At 45.8% G+C, this 27,087-nt stretch overlaps 1 protein-coding gene across 1 annotated transcript in view; it reads left to right on the forward strand.

Moving 5' to 3' along the window:
• Window positions 1–6,860: 6,860 nt before the first annotated feature.
• Window positions 6,861–27,087, forward strand: part of LOC149858827 (aquaporin-8-like) — a 46,064-nt gene continuing 25,837 nt past the window's right edge. The window contains exon 1 of the mRNA XM_090060042.1: window positions 6,861–6,969. The gene's annotated coding sequence lies outside the window, so the exon portion shown is untranslated. The remainder of the gene's footprint in view (window positions 6,970–27,087) is intronic.

Raw genomic sequence — 27,087 nt, forward strand, 5'->3', positions numbered from 1 at the left:
AATTTCTGTCCTTGGTAACTTGTACTCCATTTAGTGCTACAAAGCTGAGCAATCCATTTCCAATCCCTTTAGTCACAAGACTGGCAGTGATGGACACAATGTAACCCACTGCACCTATAATAATGTCTCGGGTAGATGGCACAGGCATTGGTCTGCCCTACAGAGTACCAGGCATCTGAGACACTGCATATAAAGGAAAACACAGAACCCTGCCCCAAAAGAGATAGGAGTCCAGGTGAACTGGACCTCAGAAAAGGGCAGGGGAGGGAGACACTCTGTCATGTAGCAAACAGATAACCCCACCCCTGCACTGGGTATGTGTATGATTTTTTAGCACCATTACTTATTTTTGAAGATATGGTGGGGGAAGATAAATACCTAACTCATTTCTCATCACACTGCAGGGAGGAGCAGGGTTCCTTTTAGATTTGTGGCTAAAAGTCCTGCTGTGCAGAGCCACTTTTGTGCAGATATTCTCCAAGACAGGTCCGGCACATGCCAGCTGAGTGACGCCAGCTGACATATGACACCAAAGCAAAGATATTCTAGGGACAGAAGAAAGAAGTGGATTGGGGAGAGTCAGTTCATGCTTTATTTCTCTTTCACACGAAAGAATACTAATATGATTTGCCCTCTCCTGCAGATAATTCAACCCCTCCCCACCAAAAAACCCAAAACAACAACCCCAAAATAAAGATACCTTTTTGCATTGCACTGCTTATTGGGAACATGCCTACTGAATATTGAAGATATCCATTAAAACCTCACAAGCCCCACCCAACCCTCTTATGCACAGTTCCTTAGGACTTTAGGCTAGGCCCAGCACCACACTCACTTTTATCCCAAATCCCAGATACCACTCTGCTCTTCAATCACTTTTCATTTAGACGGTGTAATTACATATCATATTACATATCATACAGCTGACAGATTCTTTTGCCTAATATACTATACATCTGGTGTCATGTCAGTGTCTCCTGCATCTCTGCCTGAACATCTATACAGGATGGGCAGAGGAAAGGGCAAAATAGTGCAGAGTTGAATTCAGAGGCATTTCCAGGCTCCATTTCAGAAAAGAACGCAGTTAATGGAGCATGTCTTGAATTTGGAGAGAGTTCATATAGTTCTGTTCATATAGCAGTGGCCTGAATTATTCCTTGCCCAGTGGTAGATGTAGCAGGGGTGCAGTGGTACAGTTGCACCCCCTCTGACCAAAATTTAAAACCAACTGCCTGGGAAGGGCAGTGGAATTTCTATCCATACAGCAGCGAGGGAGTCAACAGACTCTGTGGCTCATTATAATCTACCTGATTCCTTCTAAATTCTCCATTCCACTGGTGTTAATGACCCTCTCTCTTTCATTAATGACAATGGTCTTTAATGTGCCATGAATCAAGCTATTCTTTCTTTTGCAATTCTGTTGTTTGTTAGTGGCTCCTGGTAATGTAGCTCCTATTTCATATCCATGAAGATTGCTTTGAACTCTGGCTAGAAATATTAACTCAGGTGTAGAGTTTTAACTTTCACTGAAGCACTGGATGCCCTGCCTAAATGCTGAAGAAGGCTAGATTTTTATGATTCTAAAAGAGATGTACATTTAATTCTAATGACTTCAGGACTAATGAACCATTTTTTGATAATTATTGTGTAGGGTTTTTTTGTTTATATACATAATATATGATATAGCAAATTAATGCACATTCCAATAAAGTTATATTTGTTTTTGCTTGGATCTTAAACTGAATAACACAGCCTCAGTCCCCTAGCATATTAGTAAAGTATTTATTTGTAACTGCAGACATAGGCTGTGGGACGGGGTGGGCCCTCCGGGCCATGGCCAGACCAACTTTTAGCATGTTAATTTAGCTAGCTATGCAGTTAAAATAATTGCTCTACAGTTTTAACTGGAATGATAATTGCGTGTTTGTGGGTAATATAAATTAATGTGCTACAAGTTGGTTGGACCATGGCCCGGGCAGCCCACTCTGTTCTGCAGCCTATGACTGGAGAAAAATACGTACTGCGGCATAAGTGATGATGCCCCATACTATCTGCAACCCCTTTTCAAAATCCTAGAACTGTTCATGCCTTTGCTCTGCCCTGAGCTACAGTACTGTGAGCCATTGCTATGGGACTTTGTACTGCAATATTCTTTTGAAAGGGGAGGAAGAGAAGATCAAATTTATGAACATACAGGGCTCAGTCCAGAGGAAGCCAAGGTATTTGCTCAATATGGTGAAGAGGGATAACATGGACCTGGTGATCCTATCCTTCCAGATCAGGGATTCCATTCCATCCCAGTGGTGTAATGCAATGCATATTCCTTTAAGCAGGGCAAAATCAGACGATGACTCTCAGGTCATGTGGCAATGCAGCTCTGCGCAAAAATTCATGCATTTTTCAGATGGCATTCTCTACCTATGCCTGAGAAACCAGTTTTAAAGTCAGCACTTGTGAGGCTGGAATTGCTTCCAGGTTCCCTTTCCTTTCTCCCCACAGTTACTATATTGCAATTAGGCCATCTGTGAAAGGAAGGCAGGATCAGCTCTCTCCAAATACCTGCAGCTGCTTCTGGGATGTAGCTGTGTCCTTGAAAGCAGAGAATATGACCACTGAGTCTAGTCAGGGCATAGTAAAGCCAGCAAGACTTTCCTAAATCTTATTTGTTTGTGTCACTTTGACTTTGATGCCACTAAGACAAGGAAAAGAGGTGGGGGGGAGGTTTTTTCCTGTACAATTGGGTGTTATGGATTATGTGAGGGCTGTTTAAATGAGTATCTTTAATAAGCTAATGATTATTGCCTCTGGGAGATAAAGACCTAAGGCAAAATATGACACTGGAAGAACTGGGTCTTGCTTTCCTACTCTACAAGCCTGTTCTGCTGAGTCAGTATCTCTTTGCACTATTCATTTACTATGCTCATGTCCTTCGGCTTCACCCAGCCATGCCTTCAGTCCTATTTGCTATATCTCCCTTTCCTGGAACACCCACCACACTGGGCCCATTCTCCCACTCCCCTCTGAGGTACCCACCTCTCTGTCCCCTCTCCCAGCTGTCATACCCACCTCTGTGCAATGCATCTGAATCCACTTCCTTCTGTTCTGCACACTCAGCTGAGCATGTAGGTAAGGAACTGCACCTGTTTGTGGAGGGGGGTGTAACTGGCTGTCTAAACTCAGTTGAAGGGGCTGCGTGGGCATGTGGTATGCAAGGAATACAGAGAGGCATCAGGAGGAATTCTAAAACATTCTGCATGGCTCTGTGTATGTGCTGCATCTTCTCAGATGATTTCTGATTTGCTTCCTCTTTCCCTTTCTTCTTCTATCACTAAGAGAACTGGTGCCAGCAAGGCAGCCTGCAGTCCTCCCAGCTGCTCTCCTATGCCTGGTGTGGGCAGATAAGGAGGCTGCACACTTCATAGCCACAATTATGCTAGCAGACACATTTGATGCTAAATATAGTGCTCACAAAAGAGGAGCGAGGGCTGAGATCAGGCTGTGAGATTATGGACATGGCAAGTAAAGCGTGTGACAGCAGAGGCAGAAATTTAGGATCTCCTCCACTGTACGCACACAGCTCTGCCCTGAATTAACCCCTTCCTTTCTGTCCAATAAATTAGATGTGTTATGTGCATGAGGGTCATATATTCCAACCAACCTGCTTACCTCTGCACCTGTTCAGAAGTTGTAGGGTTTTTAAGTTGCAGAACAAAGCACTGTTATACTTGAGAGAGGTGCCAGAGCCCCACTGAAAACCATCTGTTGAGAAATTATTTAGTCCTTGTATTGCTGGCAGTATTCCTGTATGCTTTAAGCCTCAAGCCCCTTTGTACTCAGCACTCCCTACATGGCTCCTGCCTTGAAAAACCTTTATTCTGATGAGAGCAGAATCCAGGGCCCTAGAAACAGTACAGAAATTCAGTGCATTGGTCTAACCTGTATTGATCAGAACTGAGTGTAACTCGCACCAAGTCTATCTTAAACTGCTTGCACCAATTTTAAAGTAGTCTAGGTGCAAACTTCTATATGCTTATGGGTTTAGATTGATCTGTGTTCACTTAGATCATTCTAAGTGTAATGTCTGTATGTGCCCTTAATGCTGCCCCTTGTAACAACCATCTGTATTTCCTTCTCACTAACTCCCCAGGTCAGAGACCAATGTAGGGAAAAAAGAATATCTGCCACTGAGGGCTCATCTGTTTATTTTCTACCGGAGAGCCCAGGGAAGACATTTTCAATCCCAGGGCAGACTTGGCATCCCAGACAGAGCACAGGAATATGCAGCAGGAGCAGCCTGGGTGAAAAAACAGACTATGTCCCTAGGAATAAATGTAAGTTCTTTGGGGCAAGGCCAGTCTTTAGTTACATGTATGTTCACCAGCTAGCACACTGGGGCTTCCATCCTGCATCTCTTGTTCTAGGCAAGATTCAGGCAGATAATAAAAAATAAGGACAATGAGGAAAGCGGATGCTTGGGCAAGAAAGTATTGTGCAGCAGCTGTCAGTTCCCTCCAAGGGAATTCCAAGGGTGAGACGTGCTCTGTACAGCCCAAAATGGTGCTGAGTGCAGGGACGCTGCCGAAAATGTCTGCAGCTTAACTGGATCTGGACTTGCTTCATATGATTTCTTGCTACTTGTAAAAAGATAAATGGCAACAGAGTAACAACTTTCTTACAAGTTGTCAGCAGGTTTCTGAATGCAGCTAGAAGGTCGCTGGAAGACACATGATAAACCAAAGAGACTATACTCCTCCTTTGATCAGAATGCTCTGCTGAGCTCAAAATCAGCTGGCATGTGTTACCAGCTCTGGAAATGGGATATCCACAGTATGTATGAGAAGCTAGATGTAGGGGCAAAGAAATATTCACCTTAAGTTTGATGGATTTTTTTCTATATGACAGCCCATATTATGACTTCCTGGGCAGGAAATGCACCTCCTAGCAGATGAAGTCTTTATATTGCCACCCATCACAGCTCCGGCTTTGCACCTTGCAGTATTTATATCCTCACCACACAGCTGTGGCTTAGAGTAGTGATCTCCCGAGGTCCCTTCCAGCCCTAATGTCTATGAAATCTATGAAATCTATGAAATACACCCTTTGTTCAGATAGGGGATGAATGCACATCAAAACTGTTCTTCTCCCCTTTCCAGAGGAGGTATGTTATCACCAGAAATAGGCCTTGAGGAAGCTGTCTACTGATGTAGCGTCCCAGGAGCTCTAGCCTCAGTCAGATTTCCTGGTAGGAAGCTAATTAGCTGCTGGCACTATGCCACGCTGGAGAATCTTTGGGCAAACCTGAGTCAGTGTCTACTACAGGGCATGGTTTTGGTCTGCTCTATGCTATATATGTTCAGGAAACTAATGAGGATTGCAGAACACTTTACCAGCATTAGTGAAGTCAACCTCAAAGACTCCCTGCCAGTGAGAGCAGCACATACTGTTGTTAAGAGCAGGCATTCAAAACTTGTAAGAGTCTTTTATGAAAACAAATATTTTCTAGGGGCACAGTCAATTCCTTTTTTGATTTTTCAATCTTGTGATACAAGAAACACCGCCCCCCCCCGCACTAAAAAGCAAACATTTGTAGGGTTTCCCGTTATTATTTTTATCTCTTTTTCTCTCCATTTTAAAATAGAAAAAGGGAAAAAAGAGGAAGGGGAAAGGAACAACAGCAACAAAAATGGCAAGAAAGAATAGATTGTTTGCTTTTTGTTTTTTTCTATTGAATAGATCTGAAAATGTCAAACTTTTCCACACTGTATTCTTGCCATTCTCCAATCAGCTCCAACTGTTTCAGTTTTCCAGAAGAGGAAACTGAAACCCACATAAGACCCAATCCTCAACAGGTATGAACCTGCACAGCTCCACTGGCTTTCACAGAACTATCCTGATCCCCCTCTCCTGGGAGTGTAGAAGATTCTAGTACCCAGATCACTGGTCCTTCTCCTATTCCTGTGTTTTCCTAGAGCCTAAGCAAATTTTTTCCATCAGAGTAGAAAATCCTTACTTGGCAAATCCTCTCCCCACAACCTTTTGCACCCACATTTTTACTATTGGGGCAGAGTGATAGGGTGATTCAGAAATTATTTGTCTAAGATACAGAGAGGTTCATAACTTGGCTGGGCCTCTTGTTCAGAGCCCTAGTTGATCAATATGGCCAAAAGTGTCATAATGTTAACAGTTGCCTGGGGACATCTGGCAAAGGAGATAGTGGGTTTTCTCTCCTGTTCCTAGCATATCATTTTCTGCATCACAAGTAGCATTTACCAGCTTTTTTGTTGCCAGCACCAGGCCAATAACTGAACATATCTCAAAGACTGAACAGCTTTTTTGCACCATGCAGTTACATTTCATGAGTGAGGTGATGTGGCAGAAGGAATGTCTGGGGGAGGGGAGAAAGCTGGGAAGAAGAGCATGTGTTGGTCTGAAGTGTATTGAAGCCAATGAAAGACTCCTGTTGACTTCAGAGGGCTTTGTCTCAGGTCCTGTGATCACTATACCTGCCCACTATATATTTGGAGAATGTGGACATTCAGAGAAAGGCTGGGGAGTAACACAATAAATCTGGCATAGTGGCCTGACCCCAAGTTATACATACTGTTGACCTTCAGGTTTAGCAACACGGCATCACAAGTGACCATGATTTTGCTGAGTCTGCTCCACCCAACAAATGTGGGTCTTTGAGACAGCTCCAGAGAGGGCATCATACCCCTCTGACTCTGCACAATGGAAGGAGGGCAGGCTGAACGGCACCACATCTGGTTTTGGTTGGATGAGTAGCTTTAATCTAGAGTGCAAGGGAGTGGGAGGTAGGTTTCAATGTCATTCTCTTTTTCCCTACAGTGAAGCATAAAAAGTTGGTGGAGACGCTCTTCAGTCACTGCTTTGCTGACAGCCACAGCTGGGGAAGGAGTTCAATGCCTGATCTCTTTCCATACCTTTACTTCTGTGCTGTGCCACTTGGAGGTAGGTGACTGTTGCTCCTTCTTACAACTTTCCTATATCTGAGGTTACAATCCACTGATGCATATATACTAAAAGCATGCTAAAGGATTTGAGGACCCAGTTCCTGTTAAAAATATTGAAAAATTGGATGTTTACCTCCTTCAGGTGCCTTAGAAAAACTTAGCAAAATATCGTAGATCTAATTGGCTGCTAGTAGGCACAAAGAATTCCTACTCTCTTGTCTGTCTCTCTAGCTCACAATGCATTTCTATTGTAACTTTTCTTGAATCCCCCTCCTTCCTTTCCTTGATTTTTACAAATTAAATTCACTGTGAAGATTTAGAGAGAACAATGCTACTGCTGATTTTGGTTCAACAAAATGGATGCTCTGTCTTAGGATACTCTGCTTTTGCAGCAAGGGAAAATTTAGAATAGTGCCTGACATCATCTTAGATTGCAGTATGTGCCTGAATTCTTCTCACTGTTTTTCCCTGGTGTTCCCAGGAATGTACTTCACTTCATGTTTAGCATTCTCTAGCTAAGGGATAATATTTTATGTGTATTCATGACCAATCTGTGATGCATGTCATTGCAGGGGCCTTTGATTTGTTTTATCAGCAGGAACTAGGAGGCTTGACAATTTTGGCCTGCAGTTCTGACTATGTTACTCTTTGATGGATTACTAGGTAGAGTTATTGTTTTACTAGTTTCCACTTGCAAAGCAAGGACAAACTCAGTGCTGCTCAAGCAAATGCTGCTCTGAGAAAGTAATTAGATGATCTTAGTAATGAGAATGAAGCAGAGGGTTCGTTAAGAGCACTGGGAATGCAATGTGGAGCTTTTCATTTAGTTAGTCTGAATCTAGCTCAGATTAGCAGTGACTTAAGACAATGCTATTTGATGGCCTATATCAAATGCACTAGTGATCATGGATTGTTTCCTAAAAGACAGGGGTAGAATCATGGCTTTGCATGTGCCTGCCCTGGGGTGAGTATAAATCCTGAAATTATACCTAGAAATATCACCTTGACCCTGGGTGTTAGACACAGGAGCCACATACCTGCTTGGCCAAAGTGTGGCTTACTGTGCATACTCACTAGCTGTGTGCATGGGTGGATCCAAGAAGGGGGTGCAGATGGTATGGTACATCATCACTTATAACACAACACATGTTTTTCTCCAGTTAAAGAGAAACTAGAAGCATTAGTAATATGTTAGGAGGCTAGCAGCATATAATTCCACTTTGGATCAAAGCAAAAACCAATAAAACCATTGGTTTCTTTTAGGAAACAATCCATGATCACTAGTTCATTTGACAGACCATCAAAAGCATCACCTTCAGTCATTGCTAATGTGTATTCATTTTCTGGATTTTGTCTAAAGCTTAAAAAAAACACAAGAAACATGGCAAAAATAGTTAAAATAGTCACAAGATACTGTGTCATTAGTCCTGTAGTTATTATAGTTAAATATGCATCTCTTATTCATATTCACAAAACAAAAACCTAGCCTTCCTGAGTGTCTTTCTTGATAGTGCCACGCTTCAGTGTCAGGCATTTCTACACCCAAGTTAATATTACCACATCCTAAATTCAGGTTTTTAGGTAGAGCTAAAAGTAGTCTGCAGGGCTTTGAAACAGGAGAGAGACATTACCAGGATGGCTGACAGACAGCAAAATTTCAGAAAAAAGTATAGTTTGACTTGTGGGTTAAAACCATTAAAAAGGTCTTTAACACTGATGGAATGGAGAGAGATTAGCAGGAATCAGGGAGAGAATAATGATTCTTGAAGTCCATTGACTCTTTCAGCACTGCCTGAATAGAAATGCTGCTGCCCCTCTGAGGCAGTTGGTTTTAATGTTTGCATGAAGCAGGAATCAAAGTGGGGTGCAACTGCACCACTGCAACCCTCCCCCCACCCCCTCAGATCTGCCCCTGGTTGTGTGAACACTTACACATCTATAAGAAATGTCTTATTTTTGAAAACTCCTGCCTGTTGGAAGATGGCATGTGCTATTTGGTAGTGGGTGGAGCGAGGAACCAGGAGTTTTGTGTTCTCATTCTGTCTCATTTCTGAATCTCTAGACAAATTATTTTCATTCTCTGTATCACCAGCTCTGCTATTGGTGCTCTTTAGGTTTGGAACAGGACCTATCACTGCGTATAGGTACAAGGCTTGCTGATCTCTGATCTGGAAGTGGCTCCTACAATCTGGCTGCTTCTCAGAAGAATGTTCCTTCCTCAAAGAAAGATTGAAAACCTTGGAAAATACAGTGCAACTTCCTCCTATCCCCTTGCAGGGGTCCCCTTTCGTTATAAAGTTGCCTGTCATCTTCCAGCACACTGCCTCTATTGCAAGGCTCTTTACTGGGCAACTCACTGCTACTGTTTGCACATCTGAACTGTCTTCATGCCTGTCCTCATTCAAACATCTCTCTGCAGTCCCTATTGTGTTTGTCCCAAATGATGGTGATGTGATAAGAGATAGGAGCCTGGGTCTTTTATCCAAGTTCTCCAGGGAAAGTTAAAAGGTGTGAAGGCAGCAATGGGATCTCTCCATGCAGACATTAAGCTAATGGCTTTTCTGAAGGCTAATAAACAGAGAGAACAAGGGTCCCTTGTGTACAGGCTTTAATCATATTTCCTTGTTTTCTATTACAGGCAACAGAGATAAAGCCTGTTATGTAAAAGGAGTAGGGGCACTGTGGTATGTGTAATCCCCTGCAGGAGAAAGGGAAGGCAGCTTTCACAGACTTCCAGCAAACTCAACTCTGTTAACTTAAGGCCATCCTGCATGTCAACAACACAGACAGCACATGGGGTTGACAGTTAGTAGCATCCTACCCCAATCAAAGGTACACGCACACTAGGCATGCCGATCAAGTGAGCCTGGATAGTTGGGTCCACTCTGGTGCACTGCAGCGACTGTGTTTCACTTAGGCCATACTCAATCTGTGGAATGTCACGCGGTGCTAAATTAGAACGTGCTGTGAACAGTCACACATTAAGGCAGGGGGGCAGGTAATTATTTCGGGCAGAGGGCCACTTACCCAGTTTTGGCAGGCTGTCGAGGGCAGCATGGGTAGCTCTGCCCCTTGACAGGTGCCCTGGCCCCTGGTCACTGTCTTGGGACCAATGTCTCAGGGCCAGCACTGGTGGGGCCCAGAGCAGGGCGCAGGCTGGCAGGGGTCTGTGGAGCTGGGCTGGGCTTTACCAGCAGGGAGAGGAAGGAGCTGGCCAAGCTCCATAGAGCCCCTACCGGCTAGGACCTCCCACTCCTGCCACCGTGCTCTGGACCCCACTGGCACTGGCCCTGGGACACTGGTGCAGGCCCCATGCTCCCGCATCTGCTCACTCCCAGTGCCCCCAACCCCATGGTACAGGCAGGGGGTAGTGCACAGCTCTGACCCCCAGCTTGCTGGCAGGGAAGAAGCTGGTGCTGAGAGCAGGGAAAAGCGGCCCCCTCACCTGCCCCATGGCCCGCTCTCCCTCCTGCAGTTGCTTGCAGCCCACATGAGGCTGTCTTGAGCAGGCACAGGCAGGCCCATGTAGGCTGCAAGCAGTTACAACATGGGGCGCTGGCCACAGGACGGGCAAGGGGCCGCTCTTCCCCCGCACAAGCACCAGCTTGTTACCCACCCCCGCTGCCAGCCTGGTTCCCATGCCAGCTCTGGGCTCACCTGTTGGGGCTGCATGCGGCAGCAGCAGCTGTGGCCGTGCTTGCCACCCTGGGCACTGTTTGCTGCTGCTGCCCGCCTAGAGCTCACGTGCTGGGCAGCCCAGAGGCAGCAGTGGCTAACACTGCCTGGCACAGCAAGCTGCGGGGCTGCAGCTGTTGTTGCCATGCACAGCTCTGAAGGGTGAGCCCGGAGTTGGTGTGAGGCCCAGGCTGTCTGTGGGGCCAGGTTACAAGGTGGTGCTAAGCATTGGGGGTGGAAAAGCAGCCCCTTGCCCGCTCTGTGCCCGGCGCCCCACGCTGCAGCTGCTTGCAGCCTGCCTGGGGCTTCCAGTACCTGCTCTGGATAGTCCCATGTGGGCTGCAGCGGGGAGTGCTGGCCATGGGGCAGGGGAGGGACTGCTTTCCTCCACACAGGCAAGAAGCCTGGGGGAAAAGTGGCCCCTCCCCTGCCCCGTGGCCGGTGCTCCCTGCTGCAACCACTCGCAGCCTGTGCGGGGCTGTCCTGAGCAGGCACAGGCAGCCCCATGAGGCAGGCAAGGGGCCACTTTTCCCCGTGCTCAGCTTTTCTCTGGGCCACTTTTCCCCAGGCTCCTTCCCTGCCTGGGGTCCTCCCCCCAGCCCCCTTCCCTGCGGTTCTGGCATGGGGCAGCCACGTGGTCCCAGGACAGAAGTCCCCTTTGGGGCTCCCGGCGGGGGGGCAGGGCCGGGCAGGCCCTGCTGTTGTGGGAGCCCACCAGGCTTCCCCTGGGTCCTACTGCCCTTGGCTCCTTTCATTTTTGCCAGGAACCAAGGACAGATAAATATTAATGTTCTAAATTTTTTTTAGAGGCCCTGTGGGCCGGATAGATTGGCCTCATGGGTTGGATCTGACCCACAGGCCATATTTTGCCCACCCCTGCATTAAGGGTTAGTACTGTTTCTTGCCTGCACAGCTCTGACTTGCTGCTAGAGGGTGTAGCTAGAAGTCAAGACCCAAGGCCAGGGCTGTATCCCTGCTTTTGGAGGAAGCGGGTGGTGGGCTGGGAGTGGTGTACCTTGGGTGCTGGAGGACTACAAATTGCTCAATGTATCTGTGTGGAGAAGACTGAAGTTACCCTAACATGAGCTCTGTAGCATGGCCCAGAGTTAAGTCTTGCTTGAAGTGGTGTAACTTTGAGATGCTCTAAGAGCACTTAGCACAAATTAATAAGGTGTAACATGTGGACACTCACATTTTAAGTGCCCCTGTATGTTCTAAGTAACTTCACCCTAAACTCTGACAGCCCTGGAACACATCGCAGCAAGAACCAGCCTTACTAGATTTATGTGTCTGTGTGTATGTGCGCTTCACTGAGCACCCTCCCCTAGGCTCATCTCCTTTCTGTATCCCTTTGCCTGATCACAAAACACAACTTAAGATCCCTGCCTGTATCTGGGTGGTGGAGAAAAGGCTAAAAGCCAAAGCCCAGCATCCAAACAATCTATCTGGGAGTGGAGGAAGACAATGGAGGAGGTGCTCAGAGCCTTGTCATGACTCCCTTTATCAGCAGCATGACACAGAGGATGGGCAGTCCAGTGGTTAAGGCCTAGCCTAGGACCACCTGTGTTTAAGCCCCTGCTCATCACAGATTTCCTTTGTTATGTTGGGCAGTTCACTCAACCTCTTCACCTCTGTTTCCCAACTGTCCAATGGGGGAAAACTGCTCTGCCTCATTTCACAGGGGTCTCTGAGGCGAAACTTTTTAATAATTGGGAGCTGCTTGGATAATGTTGTAATGAAGGCCATTAAGTGCCCAAGGTGGAGAAGAGTGAGGAACAAGTTCAGAAAGGGAATAAGGGAAAGGAGCGAGCGTAGTTTCACAAGATCCCTTTTGCCACCCACAAGGCCTACATTTCCATCGTATTTCTTCAGACTCACACCAGCATGACACTTGAAATCAAGGGGGAATGTCAGGCCTACAGTGCCCATCAACTTGCATGCATCTACAACTGCAGCAGCACAGTACAGGAAAAGTCGTGTCCCTTCCAAACCAACTGACAGGCAAGCAAACCAGATCCTGGCATACTGGTGCCTCGAGTACATAGCTGACAAGATGGCAGTCCCTTCATGCACTGGCTTGTTTCCTAAAGGTCCCTAAGCAGGGCTTCCTCTGCTGCTTCTAGCTGTGTTGCTCTATGTCCCTTCTTGGGGTGTACCTAATACAGCACCTTTCACCAAGACTAAATTCACTTTAAACTCTGTCAAGGATATGTCCATCCCATGATAACATAATAGCCTTTGGAGCCCAGCAGGGAGTGTGCAAGCAGAACAAGAGCCCTGATCAGCTTGTCTGGGTGCTAGCTTCAATCTCTGCTCCCATCACCCAGCTGATGGCAGCTTGCAGCAGTAGCAGTTGTTGTTTAACTGATGTACTGCTGTGGCTGGTTAAAGCCCTGGCCCTGCATGCCAGTGCCCTGGGGTAGACCTGAGCACCACCCCCACGAGGAGTGATCTCACCCAGGCACAGTGACCTGCTTTTTCAGGGCTTCTGTTCTTCATTACCCTTCATTTCACCTTCCCGTCCTTTTGCTGAATAGGCAGGTTAGCCTCCTGTAGCAGAGTCCATGGTCCCTTCAGGATACCTGATTTAAGGCTCCCAAATGTATTCACTCTGCTATAGGGCTGTCAATGAGTTAAAAAAGAGTGCAATATGTAGGTATCGTGTGTGTAAATAATGTACATATTCACCCTCCCATGACCCCAGCAAAATCTTTCCTGTGTACCAACTCTGAGCTAATGCAGCCTGGGCATTGTTAGAAACAAAAGACAGCTTTGCCTGCCAGCGGACTCAGTTTCTATATTAATCAGAAAGCAGACATCTTCCGGCTCCCTGATTTATTCCTATGTAAGCATAAATAATTATGTTGACTCTGTGGGCAATAAGGAAGCCATAAAGGAACAAATTTCAAAACCGCAGGGCTTCTAAAGATGCTGCCAGACCCAGGCAACTGTGTTATTCTCCACCCCTAGTTAGTAGTGCCCATGTCTGATTTGCACACTCAAATTTAGCTCCTCACGCCAGGCAGACTGCAATAACACAAAATCCACACGACTGAAGACGGTGCAGTTCAAACAGAGCTCCAATAGGCATACCATCTCTCTACTTGGCTGGGCAGGGCATATACAAAAAGGTCCTCTTGCATTAAGGCATGGCACAGAACCAGCTGCCTTTGAAACAGTAGCAGTGTAATCACTTTCCTTTTAATGCAGTTTCATGCCATGGACTGAGTGCCAGGTGCAGCTGGCTGGGCTTTGTACATCGTATACAGGGCAGCACTCCAGTTACAATGGTCCAGTTCTCAGTTACTCCCTCCCTTATTTGCAGGTTGGATGAAGGATGAGAAACAAATGGCTTTTAAGAAACAACTGTGCACCTTGTTCTGGTGCTTTGCGGGAGTCTGCTCAGTCCCACAAGTTAAACCAGTCTCACAGCTGCTGTCGCGTGTGCTCTTCTTCTTGTCAACTGTGAAAAACAGAGGCTAGCTCCAGTGCAGTTCACTCCAGCCATGCTTATATCAGGGATGGTCTAGACACTCACGGGAGATATTCACTGAGCCAAAAGACCTCATGGTCTCAGGGGCCTGTTTTACTCATTTTAAAGACAGAGCAGATGAAAGGATCCTCAGTGTGTGAATGAGAATCAGACTCTAAACCATACTCCTCTTTCTTAGATGAGATACAGGAAAACTACCTGGGAAAAACCAAATACTGTATATAGAACTCTCCAGGCTGTATGTGTATTACTGCATCTTCCCCAGCCATGGGACTCTCATGGGTCACAAACCACAGCTCTCCTGCAGTCAGGAGCTTTCCATAAATGCAGACCTTGCAGAAACTCAGTGCAGAACTCCCCCACTTAACAACACACATGTAAATAAAATTCACCTTCAGGTGCAGAGCAAGGGGTTATTTAGCGCTCTGAAGTCAAAGGAAGCCTTGCCATTGACACAAGGGGAGCTTAATCTAGGTCAAAGACTAGAAACTCTGAACAACAGAAAACAAGGGGTTAGAACAGCAGCACTACACAGTCGCAGCTCTAGTGGACACAGCTGCATCTTCTCCAAGGGGGGTGCAAATTTTCCAAAGGGCTATGCTACCTGAAAGTTGAAGATAGGCTAAGTTATGGAGCATGGGGATCAGTGTTCTGGCACACCCAGCTTGACAGCTGGCTTGTATTCTAGTTTCATGTTTCCTTGGCAGCCTCGTGCCAGTATTGAAGCCCCACAGGGATCAGAGAGAAAGTACATGGAGTCACTGTGCTGTGACCCTTTCAGTTGATGAAAGAGATCAATTGGAGTCCAGAAAATATCCTTCTTGGCTGGAAGAATGACATCCATTACACAGCATTTGGCAAATCAAAGAAAGAACAGGGCAGTGGTTAGAGCAGGACATTGGAAGCCAGGCCTCTTGGCTTCTTTGCCCTTGTGCTGTCACCATGTGACTCTGGGAAATTCATTGAGGCCTGGATCTTCTCTTTATTCACTTGAATAAACAGAGTGAGTTTGCTTTGAGCCAACTGCAGCTCTTAGCTTGACTCTCTCTGGTCTTTTCTGCCACCTTCCCAATTGTAAAGACACTGGGAAGCTTCACTTGGAAAATACCTTGTGGGTGCCATTGGGTGCATCTGCACGGGCAATTAAGGTGACTCAATGAATTCCAGAGCTGTTTCAGCAGAGTCAACTGCTTCCAGAAGCAGCATCTACACGTGCACCTGGGACAGTAGTACTTTGAGCCAAGGCAGAGCAGCCCTGGGCTGGCAGGAGGCTCAGGGGTCAGCCCTAGGCAGCAGCAGTGGAGGGGCTGGCTGGGGCAAGAGGGTGCAGAACCTGCAGGGCTGTGTGGCTAGCTAGCAGGCAGCCCTCCTGCACTTTAGCACCTAGTGTCTACATGTGCATTTCACTGCACTTAATTACTCCACCATAAGATAGTACTGTCCTCAACAGTATTATCTTATGGTGGAGTTAATTTACTGTGGCCTAATATTGGTGCATGTGTAGACTGTGATGCTTTACTGAGTAGCTAACTAGTCACATGTAGATGCACCCATTAAAGAGCAAATTATCCTGGGGAGCCCTGTGGCTTTATTATTTTATATAAATGGCAGCTGGATTCACTTTGAGTTTACAGAGGGTTTGCTAAGGGGTGGGGTGTATTTCCAAAGCAGTGCCAGGGAGCAGATACCTGCCACCAGCTCTTAAGGTGGCACCACCCAAAATGAGACACTGAATAATTCAGACAAAAAAACCGAGAGGTATTGCTCCCCAAAACCATTAATTTCACCCTGCTGGCTAACAAGACTCATGCCCACAGGTCATGGCTTTGACACTCATGCTCACTATTGGTAGCACAGGATATGCTCACTGGTTGGTAGCATGTCTATGTGTACAGGCATGTAATAAGCATGTGGAACAGGCTATGCTGTGGGCAGTCCAGGTGACTCTTTGGTCCCTTATGTGAAGCATGTTAAGTTCACTCAGGATATGCTCTGGCATAGAGCAATGCATTGTACCCTGGCCTGACATTGGTGAATAGGCCGGAGAGTTCAGAGATGTGTGTGTGCTGGTGCTGAATTACTTACCGTGTGACCTTGTCAAGTAGCATTTGCCACTGGTGTCATGGAGCAGCTTTGCCATAGCCTTGAATGCAATTTATGCAGCAAACTGATTTTCTAGGTGCCAAATCCAATTTTACAGCAATCCCACATGAGGGAGCAGTTGGTGTTGAAAGGGGAAGATGCATGCATTTTCAGACCTAGCAACAATGATTTGCTTGCTGATAAGTGCCCATGTTGGGTTGTCCCCATGCCGAGTAAGTTGGCTTTCTCCAGTACCAAGCAGAGAAGGCTTTGTGGTCCAAGTCCAAGGTCTAATTGCCACATGACTTGAGCACTGTGGGATAATCCCAGTTTCATAATTACTGGGCCTCAGATGCAAGCCCCCGTTGGTTATGAATGAGAGTTAAACATTCAGCACATACTGCACTTGTACAGGAATTAGTCCTGTAGAACCAGATGCCTTAAAAGATAACGTTTTGTAAGTCTATTTAATAGGAGTTTTTAAAGTATTTTGCAAATAGGCTTCCCACCTCCTCCCCATTCCCCCCTATTAACACACACACATGCACACATTTACTGCAGAAATAAAAGGGGGGAGAAAAGGTTCCAGTTTGCCTTTCAGACTCTGAGGCTTGATTCTTTCCCCACTACTCCCTCCAGGAGAGCTGATCCAGTCCAGGTGAACAAATGGATGGACCTGTATTCTGCTGCAGGAGAACAGGGTCCCCACAGGGTTTGGTGATCAAGTCAAATCATAGATTCCTGGCCCTCTTAAAATATGTTTGGATGGGAAGAAGGGTAAGGTAGGACCTCTCTGCATCCAAAAGGCCACATTTTTGGTTAAAGTGGCTATTAACACTTCTTTAAATGAAAACCAATGGGGCTTCCAGACAGCAGCATGAGACCCTTCCCTAGTTCTCAGTTGGGGTGGTCACTCTGTCTTCTCGAAGCCTCACCCTGAGCTGGTTTTAGGACTGAATTCTATTTCCCTTCATGCTTCTAAATGGCAGCTTTTTCAGGTGTGTAAGTGCCAGTTTTGGCACTTAAACACAGGGACTGATTCTGTGTTACTCCTCCAGTGTGGACACCAATGTGTACAGGCATGTAGTGAGCATGTGGAACAGGATATGCTGTGGCCAGGCACACATGCAATGCATGCAAATGCCACACTAGAGCCTGAGTGGTAGAGAAACTGAGGGCTAAATCCTATTTCATTATATGCACCTAAGTGGCATGTATCCTGCTGCGTTACTGCAGTTTTTGGCACTTGCACATGGTTTGCAATCCTGTTATACCCTGTGACAAAAAAGAGTTGCCCAGTGTGCACAGCTCCCAAATGCAGGAGGAAGAAGAGGTTAACCCTAAGGGGCAGGGCACTTGGCTCCAGTGTTGAAGACCAGATTCTAGGCCCTGCTGTGCCAGAGAGGGATGTGGATCCTGCAATTTTCTGCTTCCCAGCAAAGTGCTTGAGCCACTAGGCTGCAGGTTAAATAATGCCTAAAGCCTACTCCACTCCTCCTCTTGAAGCTGGTCCACTGGGCAACAGACAGTGTAGCCAAGAAGAGAAGAACACGTCCCAGGGCCCTAAAGGGGAGGGGCTTCAGGGAAACCCCTTGGGGAGGTGCTGAGCGCACTCCCTATTTTGAGGTTGTCGTTGTGTTAGGGGCTATATAGCTAGGAGTATTCTTTAAGGGGGTTTATATGGTTTATGTGTTTTAATGCCTCAATGTGTATATTGGTATTGTTATATGTGAAGGTAAATCTTAGGATGTCATCCTCCCGCTGTATTTGGCCTTGGTGAGGCCACAGCCAGACTACTGCATCCAATTCTGGGCTCTGCAATTCAAGAAGGACATGGAGAAGCTTGAGAGAGTGCAGAGGAGGGCCATGTGCATAATCAGAGGGCAGGAAAACAGGCCTTATGAAGAGAGGCTGAGAGCCACAGGACTCTTCAGTCTGGAAAAACGTAGGCTCAGGGGGAACCTGGTGGCTGCTTATAAGTACATTGGGTTGTGCATCAGGATCTGGGGGAACATCTGTTCACCAGAGCCCCAGAAGGAAAAACAAGGACCAACAGTCATAAACTCCTCTAAGACCGTTTTACACTGGACATAAAAAATGTCTTTACTGTCCAAGCCCACAAGACCTGGAATAGACTCCCTTCAGAAGTGGTGCAGGCATCTGCTCTGGACTCATTCAAGAAATGCTTAGATGCTTATCTTGCTGGGGTCCTTTGCTCCTAACTGACTTCCTGCCCCTGAGGCAGGGAGCTGGACTTGATGATCTTCGAAGTCCCTTCCAGCTCTGATGTTTATGAAATGTATGAAATATATGAAACAAGTCAGAGGATATGAATTCAGTGGCTGCTGCCCTTGCTGGGAGGGCACCCCAGATTCCAGTCTCAAACCTCAGCTCTCAGTGGGACAGATAATTTCCCAATGTTGTTTGGCTGTTTTATCCAATGAACATTAAATTCAAGAGGCAATAGGATAGCTTCAAGAAATAGTCTGGAAAGGGCCCTGGGTGACAGGTCTGTGGCCTTGTGGCTAGAGCACCTCACTGAGATACAGTTCAAATCTCCTCTGGGTAAAGAGGGGCTAAAGCCCTACTTTGTAGCCCAGGGCACTAGACACTTCCCTATTGGGCTACAGCATAGGAGGCACTGCCCTCAACTCAAATTTCAAAACTTACCTGGCCTTACACACATACCTAGATGATCCTATTTTCCACGCAACTGAATCACAAAGGGTGTATAAGTGCCCAAACCAGCAGTAATGTGGCTCTGTGTGTGTGCCATTTGTGCATAAAGTGAAATAGTATTTGGCCCAGTTCTTACACATTTTAAACGGAGGGAAATACACGTGGCAGAAGAGCCTAGCTATTAGAGAAATGGCCTGGAAGTCAGAATTGCTCGGTTTAACCCCTAGCACAGCAACTGTGGGGAGGAGTCAGCTAATTCAGAGATTCTCTTGTGATGGAGGAAGGCAATGCTCATCTTCCTCACAGCATGCTCAGAGATTTAGCTCATTAACGCTGGTAAAGTCTTGTCATCTCCTCAGCTGTGAAGCACTGATGAAGGCAGGTAATGATGATGCTGGATTCTTCTTTAGCACCTTTCATTCAAGAAGCACAAAGTATTTGATAAACACCACTGCGCAGAATGTCACAGCCCTTTCCTGAGGAAGGCAGAGCGCTGTCATTTGCCATTGTACACCTGAGGGGAAGTGAGGCTCAGAGAGCTGGTGTGACTCACCTACGCTCCCTGAGATGCCATGGCAGAGCTGGAAATGGAGACCAGGATCTCCAAAATCCCCTTCTATAACCAGCTCTCACTCATATCAATGTATTATTATAATCAAAGAGACATTCTTGCTGTTTGCTGGCTGTGCTTGGAGGCTCTAAGCAGGCTGCGCTGCACTGTTCATTCTGCTCAGCAGCATGAGCACAAGTTCTATTTTTTCTCCCTTCCTGAAATCAACATATTTTAATGAGTTTTGTAGATGTGATAATTACACATATGCAGAAAGCAAAATTAACAGAGTTGCTATGCAGGCACTCAATAAGAATTGGGTGTGTTTACACCCTGTGCAGCTGTATTCACACAAAGCAGCAGTGAAGGGAGAGCTTTTTCCCTTGCAGAACCTTTAATGAATAATTATATCTCAGGAACAGTGAAAAAAAAGTTAGCATGTCTTTCAATAGTATACTCTTTCCAAAGGGCTCTAGGTATCTTACGCCCATGAATTAAGCCTCAGAACACACCTCTGAGGTCAGGGTCATTATCCCCCATCTTTAAAAATGGGGAAACAAACATGGAAAGGGTACGAGAATTGTCCAGAACCACGGTACAAGACCTATCCCCTCCACGCTATTTGGGAGCTGAAATTGGGTTGGAAGAGGCAATTTTGGGGATATCTTTCTTCCTGGTGGGTAGTATAGTGATTCAGCCTGGGAAGCTAGAATACGACAACCTCTTATTTAAGGTGTGGCACTTCCTGTAGGTCACAGTAGAGAGAATGGCCTCCTTGTTTGGGTCACCATATCAACAACACAGCTAAATGGTGGGGGAATGGAAGGAGTCCTGTCTTGTTTTTGAAGATGAGATGCACTTCAGGGCACAGAAAAACAAAATGACCTGTCTAAGATCACTCAGCTAGGAGCTGGACTCGGATCATCTGAATCCAAATGCAGTACCTGAAACCTAAACGCAGCCTTTGTCTCCAGGTGCACCTTGCTCCCTGGCATGTTGTGGTGAGGGATTCATGCTGCCTAATTAAATAAGTAGTGACAGTGAGGGGGATGAGCCTAGTGAGATTATAAATCTTCCAGCTCCTAGTATGAAGAAGTATAACTCTTTAGCATCTAGCTGAAATAACACTGTCTGCCTATAGGCATATCAGGCTGACTTTCTGGCGAGGCAGTAAGATTAAAATTAAAAAGCAATAAAAGATTTAATTGCATTTTAAACTTCAATTAAGGGCTGAGTTGATTGTAGTTCCAATATAGGCCTATACATTTCAGCTGCTGCTCAGCTTACCTAAGCTTTTTAGGACTATTTCTGTTTGTGCCTGATTTTGACTTACAAAGAACTGGCTGGACCACCACTGCCCCCTTCTGTTTGGGACCAGATTTTTTTTTAACTTGAACATTTTAGGACAGTGAGGGCTAACGTTTTTTGCAGGCATGCCTACTCAAGTGCCGTCCTAATCCCTTTCCTCTGCCTGATCTGCTGCTCTGCTTTCTGCTCCAAGCCCTGTGCTCCCTGTCCAATTTGCTTCTTGTCCTGTCTGTTGCTGCACTTCCTGTCCTCTTCCCGATCTGCCACAAGAGCTTGACCCTGCCGCTTGTGCCACCTATGCTGCAGGTTGGCTGCCCTGACTTAGGAGAACTATTAATGTACAAAGGTATTCTCCCATAGTCTCTGCTATGGTAGGGGCCTCTGTTCTTAGCTGTACTATTGCTGAGAAATTTGAGTAGTCACGATGTGCACAGTTTTCAGTAAAAAAATAACCACTAAAATGTAGCACCCAGGGTTTTATTTGTTTGTAAATAGAGACAGCCCAGTCCTGCATGATGCTGAGTGTTTCTTGTGAGGCACTGAGTATCTTTCCTGCCCCTCTCTGCTTAGCAATTAGCAGGACTGGGCCTAAGGTTTATGTACCTCTCATTTATCTGTGTCAGCCGTGTATGGTATTTATAGCATCTACATCTCCTTAGAGAGGTAAGGGCACAGCATCATGTGAAGTAATGAGTGTTTGGAGTGTCAACATTCTGATTAAGTACAGAGAGTCAAAAAATCAGAGGCCGAATCAATTCAGTTTTCACAGGTTAGTCCAAGCTGCATAGATTGAACCAATAAACAAGTGAGCAGACATTCACTTTTGATTCCAAAAATGCAGTCACATGCCTGCAGTGGTCCAGACCAGAGGCCGGGGGATGACAGAGAACACCTCCCTGCTTTGCTGGAGCAGACAGCTTGGACTAAGGCTAGCTTGCCCATCCTGTAGGGGTTGGGGCATTGCAGGAGAGGTACAAAGCATGCTGGGATGTTGGAGGACAGTGAGTTAACTTCAGTCTGGAGGGGCTATGGGACAGAAGTTCAATAAACCAGGTTAGCCTAAAATCAGTTAAGTCTGATACTACATCCATCCAGGTTTATCTTAAATCTGTATTGGCTATCCTGAAACTGATTTATGAATTGAACTTCTGCTGTGTTCTAGATTTGAACTGTTTCTGGTCATTTGTACCAGTTTATGTGTAATTTCTGTCCTCCTGTGACCTCCACTTAGGGATTAGTGTTACAAAGGAAGTGGTGTAAGTGTTACACTGGCTTTGATAGGCTTCTATCCACATGAAGGCTGTCCAGATGTGTGGACCAGCAGCAGGTTTGGGCCTACAGCTATGTACCAATGTCCAGTGGATGTTCATTATATTCCAAATTCTCAGGGTGCAAGAGGTTAAACATGCGTCATTCTGAGGGGAGTGGTATCCCTTCAAGAGATTTTTAAAAACCTATTATAAATTTTCCTTTTCTGCAAACTATGATTAAATAGGGGAATTCTGTTGACCACTGAGGAAAACAGATGCATCCTGACCTTCCATGATTAAAAACTACTCTTTCAAAGGCTGTTTATAACCCCTGGATTATTGTCTGCATCTCTGACTGTTTTCCATAACTATACAAATCCCCTGCTATTAGAATTCTGCTAAAATTAAAAAGAGCATTAAAAAAAAAAATCAACCCAAAGATATGTCATTAAATCTGTACCAAGAGAAATCAAATCCCCTTCCTGCTTTCCTCCTTTGATTCCATCTCCTAGAATTAAACAGGTATCTGGAAAGACAGAAAAAACCTGTAGCAGATCCTATATAGGGCACATTCATTCTGCAACATAGTTTTAAAAATCACGTATCAATTTGGTGCTTGTGAGAGGGAGATTGAGAGCAGTAGCTCCTACAAAAGAAAGCCCAGATTCTGATTTCAGTTACATCTGGAGTAATCCATTGGCTACATTGCAGTCACTCCTGATTTACTTGGCCGTAAATGGGAATATAACTGGAACCTAATGCAGGTAGCTGCCAAACGTGGTTCCTTCACACACATTTCCAGTGCATCTCAACCCCAACCTTCAGGACCCCTGCTGGTCCACTTCTGTGTGCTCCTCAGCACTGATAATGCAGCCTAATTGTTGTTAACAACATCTCCTGCTATTCCTCTCCCTTCCCCCCCCACTCTACAGCTCTGTTAATGCACCTTAGACTTCTCTTGCAGCACCCTTGCTATTCCAAGTCCTGTCCCACTTCACCCACAACTGCTTTGCTAATACACCTCTCTTTTGACCTTCAACCGTGATGCTATTCCAACCAATTCAATAAGATGTATAGGGATTCAAGTACAAAAGAAAGTGCAGTTAAGGAAGGGACTACAGTAGACAGGACAGAAATAATTTCTGGGCTTGCAAAGAGAATGACTGTGTTGAATTTTGTGATAGATGAATATTCGTTAAACAAGCTGTATCTACTTCCTCCCTCCCACACACTATTTTTGCTGATTATTTACAGCAGGACTTAAATCCATTGGCCTGTTTAATTCCATTTACACTCATCTAACCAGGGACAAATTGACTTCTGTGGAATTGCTGCCATTTGCACTGATAAGACTGACAGCAAGATCAGTCTCTTGCTCTCCTGCAGTGATAAAGCGAGGCAGTTAAGTGTACTACCACAGCCTCCTGGCCAGGCTTCCCTTGTTTTATCAAAACTAACTTCAGGACAAATGCATTTAGAGCTGCATAACGCTATTTTTCACCACAGGAAAACAAGGCAGACCAGGTAAAATCTTGTGTCCAATATTGTTCCAAAGTCAATGTCAAATACTCCCATTGACCTTAGTCAGAGGAGGATTGGGCCCAGAGTCATGCCAGAGCCTATTACTTTGCTTCAAATTCCATGTTCCTGTCATGGGGGTCTTGTGACAAAATGTTAAGTCCTGTATTCATTTAGTAGCTCTGGGGAGGGGTTGGGGGGAAGGGACAGGGAAAAGATCCAATTAGTTGGGCTGATTTACACCTGGCTTGGCCCAGAAGGACAAATGGAACAATCTCTGTAGACCAGTAGGACCCCAAGGAGCTGTGACTTCAGAAATGCTGTGGGGATCACCTCACTTCTCAGTCACCAAAGTACATATACCTTTTGGCACAACACCTTTATTTTTATTATTTGAACAACAGAATTCCCTTCTCACTGAACAGCTTCAGCAAAGGCAATAAAGGAAAAATTACTGGCATTATTGCAGCCTGATCTCTCCAATCTACCACCGACAGGCAGGCAGGCAGCCTTTTGCTGCTGGACCCAGTAGTAAATGACTTGCCCCTTAAAGAAAGGAAGAAATCTTGGGTGGATAGTTATACCCGAACCACTACTATGGGGTGTTTTCTAGAGACAGCCTATTTCTTAGGCTGCTGACAGATATGAAAAAACAAAACAAAAACCACAGCAAATTAGTTTGACCCAGCTCCACAGTGCCTGTATAGACGGTGCACTTCAGTGGGGCTTTTTGGCACTTTTATCTAAACCCGACTCAATCAACCATTAGAGAAAAGCACCAAAAGTCCCAGTGAAGTGCCTGATTTATACAGACTTTGGGCAAGCCAGGTCAAAATAACCCAATACCTCTGCTGTGCATGTGCTGGGTTTGATCCAGGTGTGCCAAGTTTAAAGTGCCATTTTTTTAAACATATGTAAGCAGCCTAAGTGATTATGTAGAGCAATGGTTTTCAACCTTTGATCTGTAGACTCCTGGGTGTCTACAAACTATACCTAAGGGGTCCATGAAAGATGACTATAAATCAAAAGCATGTGAATACCCACACTTACAATTCAAAGGGGTCTGTACCTCCATTTGAAATTTCAAAAGGGGTCTGCAAATGAAAAAAAGTTGAAAACCACTTTTGTAGAGAATAAAATCATGGCTGACCAAGGGAAAAATGACACATTTTTGTGGAAAATGTCAGCAGATTTCAAAAGGGACTCATTTTGATTGTCTTTGCTTTGAGGTATGAGGGGGTTTTCTAAGTGCTCTCCCTATGTACACAGGTGCAGCCAAGCTGCCCTCAGAGCTGCTGCAATTTGTCAGACAGAGACATTCATGCTGTGACCTCTGGCTTCGACTGGCTCATGCTGTTGTTTTTCTGTACTGTAAATTAAAAGCCACTGAAGGCACATGGTTGCTTTTCATGTGCAGAAACATGCTGTACACAGTTGCCCTATTCTTTCTCAACAAAGTACAGCTGGGGGCTGAACACAGATGGACTGATTCCCAGGCAAAATATTAACATGAATTAAGATCACAAAATGATAATACTGGCTACAATCACAGCCAGCCATCGAGCTGGATGATTCATCTGAGGACCCATCAGTGGAGCAGCCAAGCAGCAAGCAAGGAACTGTGCTTTCAGCCTGTGGGATGAAAAAGACCTGAAGTAGTACATAATAAAATTAAAGCTAGAAAGATCCACATACCGGAGTTAATGAACAGAACACTACTGCCAGCTAGTGGGCTGAAGAAACTATGACTCTGAGATTAACAGAGAGCTACTTGCTGTGTAGGGCTAAATACAGACAGTCAAAAAGCCCAAGACTGAATCGATCCAGTCTTTGCAGGTTAGTCTAAACTACAGAGATTAAACTGAGAAACAACTGGACGTTCACTTTTGATTCAGGAAATGCAGCCACATGCCTGCAGTGGCTCAGGCCAGAAGCCGGGCGGCACTGGAGCAGAACTCTCTGGCATGTAGCCAGCATGGGCTGTGTGTTTGCTCTGCTTTCTGCTACCCCCAAGGTCTCTGGGATTTGCAGTCTTGAATCACAGCAGCAGGACTCTGTAGGGTTGCTTATCACTTCTTCCTGCTTCCAGGTGCCTCTGGGATTTGTAGTCCATAGTAGCAGCCAGCAGTATGTTTAGTAGGGCAGGGCAGCTCTGTACTCAGGGGAAGAGGAGTTTAACTCCCCACCCTGGCCCCAGACCCTTACCAGGGTTTGCCGGGGGGTGGGGGGCAGTCCCTGCCTTTTCCTTCTTCCCCCAACAACCATTCTCTGCTGAAGCAGTCAGGCCAGCCCAGCCCAGCCCAGGGCTGTAAAGCATGCTGGAGGACTGTGATTTAACTTGAACCAGGAAGGGGTCTGGGACAGAAATTTCATAAACTGGCTTAACCCAAATCAGTTAAGTCTGATATGAAATTCAACCAGGTTTATTTTAAACCAGTTTAATCCATTTTGAAAGTGGTTTATGTGCACTGAACTTCTGTTCTGTTACAGGTTTAAACCGGTGTCCGATCACTTAAACCAGTTTATGCATAACTTCTGTCCCTAGCCGAGAAATGAAGACAAGTCAGTTCAAAGATTAAGGATAAGAAGGACCATAAGAGTACTTTATATTATTAGTAGGAACATGTGAAGTGGGCCCTATTCAATTCACACTCAGCCCAAATCAGGGGAAGTGATTTGATTTGTTGATTCGGACCACTGTCCCCAGTTTGATTCAACTGAATCCGAATCTGAAGATTCAATGCTGATTCAGAGAATCAGCTATTTGGACACAGACACAGCTTTACAAGCTTTTTTCTACCTTGGTACCTTGAGGTACCAGCGTGGTTTGTGAATGCTGTGATGCATGGAGCGTCCCACAGGAGTGGGGGGGCCCATCCACATGCTCAGTGGTGAACCTGGAAGTGGACCAGAACTACTTCCAGTCCACTTCCAGGTCTGCTGGGGCATGCACAGGGGGTCCCCCAACACCTCCCCCTGGTTTGGCAATCAGCCACAGGGGGACCCTGGGTGCCCCCCAGACCCAGGAGGCACCAGTAACCAAGCCAGAGGGGCACGGTGGGGCCCCCCAGTGTGCTCCCTGGCAGAACTTCTGTGGGACACTCCACACGCACTCACGAGCTGCCTGCTCCCTAGAGGTATATAGAGACAGCTTTAAATGTTTTTTTATGTCCAAATCTGATTCGGAGGGTTCCAAATCTATTTGGAGAGATTAAAGGGCCCTCTGATATGATTTGGATTTGGAGATTTGGCCACCAAATTGGGCCGAATCTCTGCCAAATTGAATCAGGGACCAAAGCTTTACATAGCCCTAATTACTAGGGAACATCTTTACTGCAAGTGAGCTTGCATTCAGGTTTTGCCCCTAGCCTTCCTTTCATTTGTACAGAAACACGTTTTCATCAATGTTTGGGTTAATTTCCAACCCATGCAGACTGGCCTGGGGTATAGGTAGTAATCCGAGTTCTGCTGGTGTTCTGCTCACATACCAGTGATGACACAGGCTAAATCCTCTGAGTGCCAATAGCCTTTAAAGTCTTTTCACTGTTTTCCCCAAATTCT

This window comes from Crocodylus siamensis, chromosome 8 (genome assembly GCF_052110815.1).
Source record: "Crocodylus siamensis isolate JL-2025a chromosome 8, ASM5211081v1, whole genome shotgun sequence".
Taxonomy (NCBI): Eukaryota; Metazoa; Chordata; order Crocodylia; family Crocodylidae; genus Crocodylus; species Crocodylus siamensis.